This window comes from Lepisma saccharinum, chromosome 2, assembly GCF_977018435.1.
Source record: "Lepisma saccharinum chromosome 2, izLepSacc3.1, whole genome shotgun sequence".
Lineage (NCBI taxonomy): Eukaryota > Metazoa > Arthropoda > Insecta > Zygentoma > Lepismatidae > Lepisma > Lepisma saccharinum.
In genome coordinates, this window is record NC_139230.1 from 189209790 (window position 1) to 189223016 (window position 13227).

Genomic DNA, 13227 nt, shown 5'->3' on the forward strand with positions numbered 1-13227 from the left:
CACTCGTGACACAAAGATGTCTAAGGCGTCGATGGCTGGCAAAGTCGACGCTAGATCGACTTCAAGGTCCACTGCACGCTCGAAGGCATCCCAGTCGGCCCGACTGAGATGCCAGTGAGGGTGTTGTTCACGTGAGTGCTGAAGATGTTCGAAAGTTAGAAGGAGTGGGAAGTGATCACTCCCACAGAGATCAGGGTGAACGCTCCAAGATGTGGTAGGAGCAAGGCTGGGACTGCAGGAGGACAAGTCCAACGCAGAGTGTGTGCCTGAGGAAGGACTGAAATATGTGGGAGTCCCATCATTCAGCAACGTTAAACCTGATGCCTCACGGAATTGATCTACAATTTGACCCCGGGGCTCTGTACGAACGGAGCCCCACAAACGATGGTAGGAATTAAAATCGCCCAAAAGAACTACAGGAGACGGAAGTTGTTCGAATATACAAAGGAGGTCCTCAAGAGAGAATCTCTCCCCCTTGTGATGTAGATACAGCACACAGATATTGGCTGTGGTAGATGGACCCGCACGGCGACAGCTTGGAGGGGGGTGGTGAGAAAGAATGGCGTTGAGTGGATGTTATCTCGAACACCGATTGCAACACCACCGTGTGCACGACGACCCTCAGGAAGCTTGTCGGTGCGGTAAAGCGTGTATCCGTTCAGAATCACTGATTCATTTGGACGAAAATGTGTCTCTTGGAGACATATAATGGCAGGGTCAAATTCAGATATTAGAATTTGCAGTTCCTCGAGATGTGTACGGAAACCGTTAAGGTTCCATTGGAGACAATAAGCCATAGCTGTAGGTATGATTGTTACCTTTTAAGGCGTACTCTATTTCTCGGCCCTGTCACCTTGATAAATTCTTCATCCGCGGCTTCGTCCTGTATCATGTCCTCGGGCAAGGACACAGAGGGCGAAGGGGATGAAGTAGGAGTAGTGGGGGCGGGTGCTTTGAGCGCCCGCCGGGCAGCTTTCAGCTGCGCCTTAAGTTTCAGGGTGGTGGCTGTCACCCTGACTGGAGAGCTAGTAGACTTCAGAAAATGTTCTTTATTATACACTTGCTTGAATTTCTTCTCTGAGGAGCGAGTTGTGGTTGCTGTTTTTTTCGGAGCGGGGTGAGCTGCTCCGGGAATACTTGTTGTCTGAGTGGACACGTCGCTGGTTTGGACGCCAATACTGCGACGGGCAAGAGCATTTGAAGCAGCTGTAGCGAATGGCACAGGTAGATTAGTGCGTACACTTTCACGGAGACGTCATTTTGCTTCGCCGGCAGAGATTTTCTCTGTCACAACCAACTCTCGGATCTTCTTTTCCTCTTGGAAAGAGGGGCAGTCGCGATGCCAGACTGGGTGCTTGCCTTTGCAATTGACGCATGAGGGACCAGATGAGCACGGCTCGGTCTCATGGTCGGGCTCGCTACATTTGCCACAAATGGCAGTGGTAGCCTTGCAAGAAGGCTGAGTATGCCCAAAGTGCTGGCATTTGAAACATCGCATCGGGTTCGGGATGTACGGCCGGACATGGAGGTTGTAATAACCAGCCCGTACCTCAACCGGGAGAGTGGTCGTTTTAAAGGTGAGAATGAGCGAAGCTGTCGGTAAAAGTTCTCCGGATTTTTTGGTCTTGTTTCGCTGCGCTGCTGTTACATGTTGATCGGAGAGCTCTTGAAGGATTTCTTCTTCTGTGCAATTCAAAAGATCCCAGTGACGTATAACACCTTTACAACTGTTCAGTTGACGGTGTGGTTCTACCTGAACAGGAAAGCCGCCCAAGGTCGTAAGCTTAAGGAGGAGGTTAGTCTGGCGATCTGTACTGGTCTGGATGAGAAGGCTTCCGTTGCGCAGTTTTTTTATGTCAGGGACATCACTTCCAGCGGCATAGTCCACTTGCTTCTTTATAAGGAATGGTGACAGGTCCTTTAATGTTTTGGCTCCATTTCTCTTCGTGCTTGTACATTCATCGTTCGTCTCTTTCTTTTCCACAATGCTTATTACAAGGTAACGCGGCACTGACGTGACGTTCCCTGTCTTTTCCAATAAACTCGTCGGGCTCAAAGGCCTCCGACGCTTTGAGGGTTTCCCCCCGTTAAAAGGTGATTTAGTTCCCATAAACTAAGATTTTTAAGTGGAGGGTACATAAATTGTCGCCTCGACATGCCCTCTATGCCGAGGAAGGCCTACCCCCAAAAATGGAGGCTACTCGAGGACCAAACCGAAATCCCCGAGGCCACGTTCGCGACTGCACCTACCCCTGCAGCCAACACTGTCCCATCGGCACGTGCAACTCACACCTTGGGATAGGTTTTTTTTATCGAGGTGGTCTCCTCTAGCAGGACCCTTAGTTATAGGGAGGTCAAAGATATGGAGATGAATGACGTGATGGAATGGTGAAAACGTGAGATATGGATGTGAAGAATGAGTGAAATGATGAGATGAAAATGAGCTCAATACCTTAGTTTCTTAGAGGGAGGTCAAAGATATGGAGATGAATGACGTGATGGAATGGTGAAAAACGTGAGATATGGATATGAAGAATGGGTGAAATGATGAGATGAATTTGACCTCCCTACTAAGCCCCCTCGCCCCGTCAAGGCAGTCCTACATGGAGGGGGCCCAACGCGATTAGACTTGAACTACAGAACAAGAGTACCTGGCAGCTGGCTGGCACTGTCCTTTGTCAGTTCGGTTATTTTTAGGTGCAGTCATAAGCATAAACCATAAACGAGCAGCCAACAAACTCCCATACTTCACCTCACCCCCGCATCTACTCTGGTAGATTGAAGAGGTCAGCGGCCTCTTCCTCTTGTCCTAATTGTCTGCAATTGGTGTCCTTGGCCCAGAGGGGAAATTTCTTTGTCACAAGCAACCAGTTTCCCTTTTCCTCGCTCCAAAAGTTCCCGTTCCAGTGAAGATTCCACGCTGGGAACAGAGGGTTCGCAACACTGACGGAATTCATGCTAGAAGACTGCCATCCTAAACAAACGAGACTCCTTTCGTATTCAAAGAAGAGCGGGCAATATTGCCAACTCGTAACAACTTCTGAAACGCCATCATCTTCACATTAAAATGAACAATTTAATGCACATTTTCCGATCGATTTTTCTGCTCTTCTGAGCCTGGGCTTCGCAGGTAGCCTAGATAGCCTAGAATATACGCCTCTGACACACATATATATTATATATCCCTCGCGGTGGAGTGGTTAACAGATCGCTCTACGACGCCAGGGGTCCCAGATTTGTACCCCGACCTGCTCATGCGTGTTCCTTGCGAGCTTACCTTCATCAATTTCATCATATCATCACTCATCCTTGTCCTACACTATACTCTATCCCGGAAATCTCTGGAGCAAAGTCGCTCAGAAGAATACGTAGGATATAGGCGGAGCGAAGCCGTACACGCTGAAACAAACAGCTGGGAGCTACAGTACCTTTCAACCTCCTCGGAATCCTGTTCTCTCGCACGTGTTCATTGGTCGAACCCTCTCGAGTCACTAATTGCTCAGAGACTTGCTTTCGTTTGCTCACTCCAGAGATTCCCGTAAACAACATCTACACGCCATCCCGTCATCTCATAGGAACTTGGCGCTCCATTCTACAACAAGTAATATAAAGATAAAAATGCTTCAAAGTGCGTGCAAAACACTTTGATCGCTTTCCAAATCCATTGTCCACATTTGTCATATCCGCTCTCTTGCACACGAAACCCCTGAATTGAGCTAAAAAAAAAAGTGATTAGCGGAAGCGCAACCCCAGCGAACTTCGGGTGCAGAAATCGTTTGCTTGGTCGGATTCGTCACGGATAATGCTGCGATATATCACTTGCTGCGCCGCAATGTTCTTTTTTTCTTTTTTTTAGAGGTTCTCCCTCAACAAGTTCAGTAACAGCTGTCTTTACACGTGACTTGACTGATGATGCACTGTGCAAAGTTATGTAGTTTTACGTGAAAATGGCTATTTTTTTATTATGAGTAGAATAAATTATTTATTACCATTATTAAGAGAGAATTTCTGAATGGAATTGGACTTATTATCTATAATCAAGGCACTTGAAAATTTGTTGGAAGAGTTTCTGTGTTCGGTGCGCCATCTTTGGATGTTTTTTTTAAACCATCGTAAAACAGCAACTCCCAACCAGAAAGAGATCTCTGTTAATGCTCTGACATCATATACGAAATTGCACAACAAGATGGCGGCTTCCAGTAACAGCTGTTTGAACACGTGCCATCAGTGAAGTGTTCCTAGTTTCGTAGTTTTATAGTTTCGCGTTAATTTACAGGAAAATTGCTTTCTTGATATTATGAGTAGAATAACTTATTTATTGCCGATATTAAGAGATAATTTCTGAATGGGATTGGACTTTTTGTTCATCAAGGCACTTGAAAATGTATTGGAGTGTTATCGTGTCCGGTGCGCCATCTTTTGATATTTTTATAAAAACTATTGTAATGCAGCAAATCCTAAGCAGGATGAAGGCATATAAGCATATAATTGCTGTTTCATGTGTTTTTAAGGTAAAATATGGTCCTTTGTTCTCTTGTTGGCATTTTTGGTTAAATTATATCTATGAAATTAAAAGGGTTCACATTTCAAACTGTAGCCTAACTTTCGTTATTACATGCAAACCATGCATCATGTTATTAAAATAGGTCAATTAATAATAGTTTTAATAATAATTAATAACAATTGTCGATGCTCGACTTCCTTGGCGGAGTGTTTAGCATAGCACTCTACAACGCCAGGAACGATGATTGTGTGTGTCCTGGATGAGAAACCAGAGAATAGAGATAGAGAATAGGAGAGAAACGAACTAAGAAGTTTTCCCTTATAGTGGTAACGTCGTCGTCGCCTTGCAATCACAGGGTCTCGGGTTCCATACCCAGTGGAAATACAGAGTGGTTCGGACCCACTTTAAAATGTAGGTCCAGATCAGATTAGATTTCCCGTGTACGAAGTGGAATTCAAAACACACTGAAAACAAAACAAACTGTAAACAAAACAAACTGAAAACAAAAATTACAGTTGCCTTGTGAACACGTTCTGTGAGAAATAATGCTATTTTGAGCCGCGAGAAAGATGTTCGGTCTGCAATATGGCTATCGCGATTAGTATATGACGTCATTCACCCTCGAGGGTGACTAACTCAAGTAGGCGTGTTTCGTCTCTACAGAGTCACTGTAGTGGTGGCTAAATCTTGCAGCTTCTGTGAAGACTCTGGAACTGAAAGATAAAATATTTTTCCCTACGCAATCAATACCTCACATACATGTAGGAATTTTTGTCTTTCCTCACTGAAGTGAAATACAAATTTATGATGACATACTTGTAACCGTTTTTAAACTACCTTGAAAATAAGACGTAGTAGATATAAAATAAAGGAATCAAATCACATGCATCAGCAGACAGTTTTTAGCTTATACTTTTCTCTTACGGGATTGTGTGGAACATCCTGAGGATATTCTGAAAGGTGCCATTCTTACCAGCGTAGTCTCCCCGATAGCGTAGTGGTAACGTCGTCGCCTGGCAATCAAGGGGTACCGGCTTCAATATTCGGTGAAGGCACATGGTGGCTCCGTTTCCACTTTAAACTATAGGTCCAGTCCCGATTAGAAAGGAGGTTAATCCACCATTTCTAAGGGACGGTTCTTCAATGTGCGGTGAAGTTCGGTTTCTTTCGGAACTAATCCCAGGTTGGCAGGACTATTTATTCATTAACCATGCATCTTGCAGTGTCTCGCAACTACTTTCGAAGTTGATCCACTATTTTATCTCTTGCAACTGTTGTTGTTACTCCAGTCCAGCTTTTATTTAGTGAAGCGTGAGAGACTCTCACTTTGAAACAATAATAAGCTTCATTTGAAACATCCAAAAAATAATAGGTAATTCTGCTCTGTAGAAATCAGTATTAAGCTCCTCTAGCGTAGATCGTAGTGTAGGACGAGGATGAGGATGAGTGATGATATGATGACATTGATGGACGGAGGACACTCACAAAAAGCACGAACACGCATGCCCAGACCGGGGTTCGAACCTTGTATCACTGGCGTCGTCGTAGAGCGCTGTGCTCATTCGAGCCAAAATAAAACAAACTTCAACTCTCTACGGCGAATTTTATGAATTTTTCAAAGCATTTAAGTGCATTTGAAAAGCCCACAATTTCAAATTCTTAAGGAAAAAATATAGTCAAATTTTACTAACTTCCAATCGTTTTAGTGCATTGAAATTCAAGTACATCATACCTTCCTATGTATATAAATGAACAAAAGAAACAACTGAAATATCATCTCTGGTTTTCTAGAAATTACGTGTTAAATGGCGACACGTTTGTCTGGACCAGGTGTAATCCTAGCCGTCTTGAAGGGATTTTTTGAGGAATTACTTTGGTATCAGCTGCCAACAAGATACCACACTATGAACACCGTATGTCACGTTCTGTCACTTATTTTAATGTCCAATATTAATATTTTAAAAGTAATTTTACAATGTGTCTGTTTGAAGGTATCGGGCATATTAATCAGTGTTGACCGATGTAGGCATATCGGTACATTAGTTTACAGATAAAACCACAGATATTTTAACAGATCCAATATATCCATAAATATCTTACAATTTAGTGTAGTAATCTGCCATTTTTTATAATTCTTTATACAACCTACATATATACATACCCTACTCTCAAAAAATAATTAACAAATTATGTAGGTCCTTTTGAATTAAATTCATCAGGTAATGTACGTTTATCAAGAAATTGTAATTGTATGAGACGGCTGAGGCATGTGGAAAGATTGCCTGAACACAGAGCGGTTAAGAAGGTCTATAAAGGGAGACCAGGAGGGAGAAGATTAAGAGGAAAGCCAAGGAAAAGATGGTTGGAGGATGTTGAGGAGCACCTTAGGAGGATGGGAGTAAGACGGTGGAGAAGCAGAGCAGAAGATAGAAGAGAATGGGCTATCGTTGTGAGAGAGGCCAAGGTCCTTCAGGGGCTGTAGCAGCCAACATGTAAGTAAGTAATTATATGATATATTATCACTATATAAGCAGAAATCGAAGTAACAAGTAGTAAAATATTAAAGGAAACTACGTTCTGTAATAGTTATATAACTTAAAGTGCCACTTGATGTGCTAGACACGTTGGCACTGTTACCAACTCAGCTTTTCTGGAGATAGACTTGGTTATTTTGCAACCTTCAGTAGGCGATGGATTGCGAAATTCCCGTAAGAGCTTTCAGCTCTACTGAAATGTATATCACACTGGATTACTTAGTTCATTTATTTTTAAACGGCATAACTTGGCTTCTTTATGAGTTTGTTCCAGTTAATTCCCAGTGCATTACTTGTGTCTATGCTCAACGTGGAGTAATGACGTCATCTCATAGCAACTTAGCGCTCTATTCCAGTGGCGGCTCGTGGTTTGGAATGTTGGTGGTTGCAGGGAATATATATATATAATATAATTATATATAATTTTAACTAATTATATATATATTTATAATTTTATATGTATTTATATTCGGGCTGAGCCGATGTCAATGTATGGGTATTGGAAAGTATCGGTTGTATTTTGGTCACCGGTATGGGCGGGCGGTACTGCAGCACCTAATCCCTCGTGTGTTTGTTCCCAATCCTTTCGTTTTACTGCCTGAATCCACTGATTTTTCCGTATCGAATCTGTCAGAAAACGATACGTAGATATTTGAGAATAACCACTCGTTCAAGATCACATGCTCCACCGGAAGAAAAGTTCAATCCAGCTCCAAAATACTTACGAAAATATAAACATCCTGTGAATAGCTTCTTTGCTGAGTCCCATCAGCTCCATCTAAGTACACCAGTGCTCGACAATGACCACTGCACACCACTACACGTGGAATTATCCTCGTTTTGCGTAAATTAATTTGCAACTTGAAATTGTCAAATTCAATTGGGTGATTCGTACATTCGCCCCACTAGGTAGATCCTGCAGTCTGTTTCTCTCTACAGCATATTTGCAGAAGATACAATTCAATCTACATTTGTATCAATATACGCTGTATATAGCAGACCTTGTTACTAACATCGTTGACTATACTATTACAAAAATTAAAATAGCCTCAATGTGGCAATCTTTACTTCATTTGAATTTCATATACAAACTTCACCAACAACTATATGGGATTAAAACCTCCCCCCCCCCCCCCGACATCTCTTCTACAAACAGAACGATGGAAGGACTTTGCTTCCCTTGACCATTCCCGAACAACGTTTGTGTAACGCACGTCTAAAGCAGTGTGTAGACATTGACTCGTGTTGGGTTTCTAGTCGCAAAGTTGTACAAAGCCAATCAAGATTTGTACCGCGAGGAAAGTAGTACTAAAGCTACATACCCTGATGAGCATGTGTCGCTGAATTTTCCCGCGAAGCAAGAATATCAAATTTTTGAAGCCTGGGAGCACAATGGCGTTGGATACCTCCAAGCGTGGCCATGGTCATATTTCTAGCAGTGTGTATAAGTACCTGCTGCGCCTGAAAGTGTCGTATGAACATACTTTCTCTTCCCATTCTGGGGAACGGTAGCAAATATCTGAACATCTCTGATATCAAAGAAATGTACCTTCGAGAGTTGCGTTTAAAATCATGTTAGCTGGGGACTACAAATCTCATTACAAAATCTTCAGAAGCAGCGGAACTTTGAACAATCTAGCCAAGTAAGCTGTGTTTCACATTTATTAATATTTTTTTTTGCGTTTTATAATTTTAGCGCTCTTATATATTTTCGAAATACAAGCATATAATCTACATGTCACGTGTTAGAACCCTCTAAAAAAACATCTGTAAATTATCTCAGCAATTTCAATTGACTTATTTACGTATTTAGTTTATACGAAAATTCCACTTAATTTCTCATATGGCCTGACATCTAACGAGCAAATTAGTAAAAGTTTGTTTAGGAAATTGGAACTGAGTTGAGGGCGTACTGCTTGTCCTCATTTTTCCTGATGGTGCTATGTTCCTCTGGCATTCCATAGAAGCTATTAGTCCGCCTTAAAACGATTGTAAACTATAACAGTTATAAGATATCGAAAGTATATTAAAAGACTCACGATGCTTTAGGAACCAACGTACCATCAGTCACGCCCACTGTACAGCAGAGAAGATTAAATTTATTAACTCGCTCTAACTGTGGTGCAACTAACTGTATTTATCTGTAAATATCTCTGCATAGGAGAAATCTACAACAAACTGTTGCACAATATTAGATAAATATTTAAAAGTTAAATATATTCACTACATATTACCCAGAACCCATCGTGGGTGCGAGTACACAATGTGTATTATTATGCCTTAAGTTTTATTTGTTTGAATTGTTAAGTTCACTTCGTCCAAAGTAGGCTAATTGGGACTGCATCTACAGTGGGTGGGATGCGAAATACTGTGCAATGTGCCTCTTCTGGGTAACGAACCCGGGACCTTTTGATTTAAGGGCGACGATGTCACACAAGCTAGAATGCAAATTTCTATACTCACATGTAATGTGTGTGTACTGTCCATGCTTTAACTATAATATATAACGCTGTAAATTTGTGCACGCTTTTAGCCATTTTCTAATTCTTGTAGTTAATCGCGTCGATGAGAATGAATAATGAATTGACGAAATCTATTAAAGAACAATCACAGCGACAAGCCTGCCATGCTGTACCACGATCCGAACCTAAAACACCTGGCATCGTAGCTCTCTGATCACAACAGCTCCACACAACAACCCCCCCCCCCCCCGGGTCTCCAATTCTTTCACGGTATGAAGCAATGTGTACGGAATAAACAAGTAATAATATACAAGCAAGCACTTCAAACATTGGCCATTTTCCTTGTGAAAATGCGAGTAATATCAATTTCATGCATGTCACTTCTCTGTATCATAATTGTTATTAAACCATTTCTCTAGGAATCCACAAAAACATTCCATGAGGGACCGCATTTGCACCAAGGCCTATGCGCCGCACTACTTTAAATCCGGCCCTGGCCTTGGCCCTCAAACGTCTGTTTGCCATTTTCACTATTCCACACATTTTACAAATTTGAAATCTTAAAGCTAGACCCAGCTTCCTCATCGAGGCACGTCCCAGGTTCGAATCCTGGCCTGGGCATATGTGTTCTTGATGATGTGTGTTCTTAGCCAAATGTTGCACAAATTCGACGAAAACCAGCAAATATATTTCAACGTACCTTCAAACTACTCCCTCTCAATTAACCTCATGCTTTTATGTTACGTAACATTGATAGTTTGAGAAGTTTGTTGTCTTTTCAGAAAGAATTTGCGCATCTGTGCATGTGCGAGAGAGAGAGAGGGGAGTGTCTGTGTGTATGGAGGCACATGAGTGAGTAAGTGGTTAACACCACGCTCCAGCCTCCGTGAAGGCTGAACCTCCAGTGCTCAGAATTTCAGTGCCCCCAGAGCCACCTATTCAGAGGCGAAAAAAAATCGTACCTTAATTACCCTACCGGGTCTGCCGCGTGGGCATTGGTGAAATTATTACCATTACACCTACGAAGTCAGGGGTCCTGGTTTTAAATATGTTCCAATTTATTTCAATCTGCTAGAAATTTGCAACGCGACTTTAATTTTCAGTTTGGAGAATAGATTAATCTATTGGGTCACCATTTTGAGGCGAAGGAAGATATTACGATTGAAAGAAAGAGCTGGAATACATTGTTTAGTTTCTTTCACGTCTTGCTATTAAATGCAATTTTGGCGCCACGGCGATCTGTTTAAATGTCATAATCTAGTCGCAAATTAACGCCTAAAGGTAGAAGTCCAGTTTGAACACTGATTCGATTCGTAGTAAGGCGTGGTGGACATATCAGGCGACATATCATTGTGGTTGTGCATTTCTGTACATAATTAACAACACTTCAATTTAACATCTTTCAAAAATTCATCATTCATCTTCCTCCCTGAGATTTACCAGCGAGAGGAAAAGAATGAAGCAAGCTAATACAAAAAATAATACAAATAGATGTAATATTTAAATAACTGATATTGCGCACATGTTCACGCACACGCACTCGGAGTTAAGAATTTAAAATTCAAACAGCATGTCTTTCAGTACTGTAAAACCACTGAAATTAATGTTTTGCTATTGTAATAAACGATGACGTAATATGCTATTTAAATATAATGGACATTCTGAATACATGATTACTAAATTGAAAATATTGTCAGCTTTTAATTCGAAATAGTAAGTGAAGAAAATTATTTACCTTACCCGAAACAGGGAAAAAATCAAATTATCATCCGGCTCTCCCGTGTGTGAAATTTGAGACAGACCTATAATAGATAGCCCAAGAAACGTCAGGCATAGTCCGAGTTCTGATAAGGGAAGTGGGGAGCGGGGATTACACCGCAGACCAACCAGACAACAACAGTGGCTCCGACTGACACGTTGCGGTAGAAAAATGTAATACGTGAACCTCGTTGTACTGGCTGCTGCGTTTCTTACCTCACTCGATTGATCGCTTCTCCGCTCCCCACTTCCCTTGCCAGCTTATAGGACGCCCGCCGTAAGACTGGAAAAGAGCTATAACAGCTGATTCAACACATGCACTGTCATGCTTTGTTCAGGGCCCAGCCGAATGCAACACTTTCACGTCATCAACATTAAATTTGTTAAAACACTTAACATATTAGTTATCGAAAAATTACGATTATATCATTACATGTAATTTAATATAACGACACATTTTTATGTAATTACACATAACATAAGATGAATTATGAAGTATCCATTTAATTGCATTTAATGTCCTGAGACAAATAAAATAATACCCAATATGGAAGTTCAACAAAAGTTCTTGCAAATCAAGGGACCTTCCAAACGAGGTGTCACTCCATTAGGACTTGAAACCATAGAAGTACCCCCTTTACTTCTTTCACCCACAGGCGTACGCTCTTAGCCGGGTACCACACACTTTCAAAATTCCACGGCTCAACTCGACGCATACGTTTTTGAGGAAACTGTAAGATTCTGTGCAATTTGATCTGTTCCGAAACTATCCGTTCTGACTATGTGTTTGTTTGTGTTTGAGGGGGGGAGGGGGAGAGATCAACTGGTGATCAACATTTTCTAACCGCCATTACCTTCCAGGGATCATTGATGGAAGGTTGGGTGAAGTCTACAACCGCTTATGTGGATGATCCACAAATATATTCCTACATGCGTTCGCCTATCCACACCGGGGATGGAACCCTGGTCTTGCGAGTTCTATTGTGGTGAAGTGGTTAGCGCAGCACGCCAACGAAGGTTCGACATAGTGGGCATATAATTGTGATGATCTATCATCAGTTACATTAATGCATTATTTATCCTTATAGAAGCGATTGAGCTTGAAAAGTAAAAAGGCAGAAATCAAACTAATGGTTATTCCCAGTTAGATTATTTTAATTTATTATTATTATTATTATTTAAAATTTACTTATTATTTTCTTTCTTCTCTTTTTCTGTTTTGGTGGCTTCCATTAGATACGGTTTCTTATTTCTTTCTTACTTACATACTTTCATTAGCTAACTGGAATTTTTTTAATCCTCTTTATCTCCTTGATCACTATCCGACATTTTCTATACCCTCATTTCGTACTTCTCTTATCCACTATCAACTCAACTACTAACAATAGTCAGTATATTGTTCTGGTTGCCCGAATATCCGATCCAGTATATTGTACTGTTTTGAAGTGTCATTGTATTGTATTGTATTGAACTGAATTATAAAATACAAAAGAACAGAAAACGGGGGAACCGTAAAATTCCGCGGATATGACGCCCAAGTTTATTTTAAAGGCTCCAGGACACTAAGTGCATACCCCTGGATGTTGGTGGGTGGAGGATGGGCTACTTCGGGTGTTCCCCTCCTTTCTTCTTCATACTTACTTTATTAATAATAATAATAACCCATGGATCGAGAGCCCTAGCATTTTTGTTCCTCGAATCGAAATAGGAACAAATGACTTTGTTCCAGTTAACTCAAGGTGCATTACTTGTGTCCATGCTCAATGTGGAGTAATGACGTCATACCGTCATTTCTCACAGGAACTTAACGCTCCATTGTACAACAGGCAATATAACGATAAATGAGGTTCAAAGTGCGTGCAAAAGAGTTTGGTCGCTTTGTTTTGATCTGGGCCTCTTTCAGGAATGGGCCTAATGCTGCAGCATCAATAGCACCCACTTTAATTCGTCAATGCCCCACCCACCCCCC